The 3,549-nt window shown below is 32.1% G+C and overlaps 1 protein-coding gene across 4 annotated transcripts in view; it reads left to right on the forward strand.

Annotated features, from left to right (window-relative positions):
- LOC106872053 (meiotic recombination protein SPO11-like) overlaps positions 1-3,549 on the forward strand; it is an 809,808-nt gene that overhangs the window by 530,870 nt on the left and 275,389 nt on the right. The gene's annotated exons all lie outside the window — the stretch shown is intronic.

The following is a 3,549-nucleotide window of genomic DNA, read 5'->3' on the forward strand; positions in this document are numbered from 1 at the left end:
CAAGAAATGTGAAGACGCAGGCTGGAAAGTGGAGCATTTTCCAATCGAAGTCGGATGTAGAGGATTTGTAGGAAACAGTGTGAAACGACTGCTGTTATCGTTAGGCCTAACTCATCGGAAGGTAAATACCACCATTACCGATATCCAAACTACAGTGGAGAAGGCTAGCCACTGGATTTGGTTAAAAAGAGACAATGAGCAATGGCTAGAGAAATATTGAGCTTTGTTTAGTAATCAGTTGATCTAGCAAGCGGGGCCTCATATGCCGTCGAGAGGTAGGCCCCGAAACGGCGCGCATTCTCTCCTGATGACCCCATACACTTGCTGGCTTCCGGTATGCAGAATTCTTGACTGGTAGCACTTGCATGTGCAAGTTGTTTGCCAGACACATATGAGAAGGATAGACTTTTTCTATTTGCTTTGCCTCCCCACTCCCACCCATCACAATATGAGTTTGCCGAATCTTATCATTTGAGCTTTTGGGCCACAAAATCCATGCTGCTTTAGAAATATGTAAGTAATTTAGAGTGAAGATGATAGGGGTTTTATTTATTTTTAGCTTCTGTATCTGTTTATTGAGTAAGATGTGTAGTAACTTTCTCATTAGCACATAATGGATGATGTATCTTACAATAATTATCATCTTCTTTAAGAGCATTGGATTGGCAAAATCATTAGAGTGTTGTACATGATATTTTATGGTGTTTATTCATGACCCTTTACATTCTGAGTTCAAATCCTACCAAGGTCAACCTACTTTGCCTTTCATCTTTCTGAGGTTGATAGAATAAAGTATCAGTCAAACACTAGGGTTGATTTAATTGACTAAACTTCTTCAAACTTTGTAGTTTTGTGACAATATTTAGAAATCAATAATTATTATGTATTTCATTATAGGTGACCTTCTCAATCTATATAAAACAATTGTCAGAATATCTTGCTTATACAACAAATCTTCAATGATTAAAAGGAAATTTCTAATATGGTTGATCCATCCAAAGTATGTTAGAATGAAGACTTGTAATCTATATTGTGAAATAAAATGTCAATTTAATCAGATGGAAGATTGTTATTCACTTACATCATAAAGAAAATCATGTGATGGACATTTAAATGCCCTAAAAGATAAATACTTTTTAATGTCCATGTACTGGGCTTATTTCAATTCTGATTAATTTTCTGCTAAATGAATCCTTGAAACTAAAAGTTCGAAATGTCTTCCATTATTTAAAACAGGTTCAATACTTATGTAGCATTCTCATTTTTGCCATCTTATAATAGAAACTGTAGCAGTTTGTACACTTAATTGAACACAATTGAATTTCTAATTTAGAAAGAAATAACTATTTCTGTTCCTTTATTTAATTCTAAGCAGATTATGCTGACTGTAGAAAATAGCACATGCAACATATTGAAAGAATCTTTGAAATGAAGATTTCTCATATTCTATTTTTAAAACATTGTTCAGATTTGCTAAACCCAACATAAGGTATTTTTAAAGCTGGCTATTTCTATTAATGGTTAAAATATGATCAAAATTTCTCATGATTTTCTAATGAATAGTTCATTGATGACAACATTTTCAATAGTTAATTAAAATACTTTGTAGAATATCTTTGCTATCATTAGTGATATAAAATATCTAATGGGATACAGCAGATTTTAAGTATAAGCGTAGATGAGCTTTAGATAACTCCAATTTCAAAGATCTTTTCTTAACAGTGTGACATTTTTTATACTTTTTATGATAAACTCATTTGTTGGAACAATGATATTTGATGTATTCAAAGAATTAGCATTTGAAATTTTCATTGAATTGCTGGATACAAGAGGACAAAACAACACAACGGCTTGCATGTTACACATTATTAATGGTTTATTATCATAAAGAAACAACTGACTGCACTGAAGAGCTAATCAACATATTATGCTAAAAACAATTCAAGTTCTAATAGAATTTTCATGTGAAATTTCTATTTTATTAACTATGGCAAACATTTTTTTTCTTTTTGCTATAACTTTATATTCTAGCTTCATGCCAACGTAGGTTGGTTGTATCTGAAATTTTGGATACATACAAGTCTTGGGGCACACTAATTACAAGTGGATGTTTTTTCAAACTTTTTTATTCAGTTGTGAAGTGGAACTTTTTAACTGAATTAAAATTTCGAATACAACACATTGCCAATGGCAAGATTGAAACTCATGGTTACTAACATTTAGCACTTTAGCTATTAAATCACTAAATTTCCATTCAATAATTACGTATTTATAAGCTGGTCAAATTGTTAGCATGCGGGGCAAAATGCCTAACAGCATATCATCCAACTTTATGTTCTGAGTTCGCATTTCATCGAGGTTGACTTTGTCTTGCATTCTTTCAGGGTCAATGGAATAAGTACCGGTTAAGTGTGGTCCACTTACTCCCTCCAAGAAATTGCTGGCCTTGTGCCAAACTTTGAAACTAATAATTATTCATTTTTTAGGCAGTGAGCTGGCAGAATTGTTAGCATGCTGGGCAGCAAAATGCTTAAATTCTGGTGAGGTTGACTTTGTCTTTCATTCTTTTGGGATTGATAAAATACTTACCAGCTGAGCACTGGGATTAATGTAGACGACTCACCCCTTCCATTAATTTGCTGGCCTTGTGCCAGAATTTGAAACCAATAATTATATATCTATAATTCATATATGGCATTTGCACTGCAAATAAAGTTGAAAGTGGCTAAATAAAACTCTATGACAGGATACTTAGGACTAATATTTACTATGCAAAAGGAAATTAAAAATAGCTATATTTGGAAAGAAGTAAAGTCACTTAACCATTACAGACACAAATTTTAGAAGCTGTGTGATGGTGGTGGCGGTGGTGGTGACAACAACAATAATGGAAAAATGTAGTCACGCAGCATTTTGATTTTATTTTTGAACACAAAAACTTTAATTATTTCTCACAGTTTTATATGTTTGAAATCACACAAACATTTATTTTCTGCTTGTTATGGTAATATTTTCAATGATTTCAAAATCTTCTGCAAAAATATTGAGAAATATCTCTTTTGTGGCTCTGTGTGTATGTGTGTTTAGGAAAAATCATGAAAGATGTAAGAGATTTTGTTTACAACAAAATGATATTTATAATATTGTATGAATCCTGATTATAGAGCTTTAGTACAACGAAGGCTGCTTTAGTGTGCTTCAGCAGTTTTTGATATGCTTATCACAAGGCAAAGTCAGATGTTTGCAAGAGATTTCCATCATGTATGGCTGGCTTGTTTAAATCTTATCAGATATTGAGATTTCTCAATACATTCTGCTCAATCCTAATACACTCCCACAGCAAAGCTATTGCTTGATTTTTACCAGCAGTGTACTTAAAAGAATAATTCTTCTTTTCAGAATAAAGGAAGTTTGAACAATAAACTAACTTAAAGGGTATACATCTATTTACAAATATCTATTGAGAAAATATATGATATTGATTTTTAGAACTGATGTATCATTTCTACCATATTCGTTAAAATTTCTTTTGTGTGTATGTATATTATA

This window comes from Octopus bimaculoides, chromosome 7 (genome assembly GCF_001194135.2).
Source record: "Octopus bimaculoides isolate UCB-OBI-ISO-001 chromosome 7, ASM119413v2, whole genome shotgun sequence".
Taxonomy (NCBI): domain Eukaryota; kingdom Metazoa; phylum Mollusca; class Cephalopoda; order Octopoda; family Octopodidae; genus Octopus; species Octopus bimaculoides.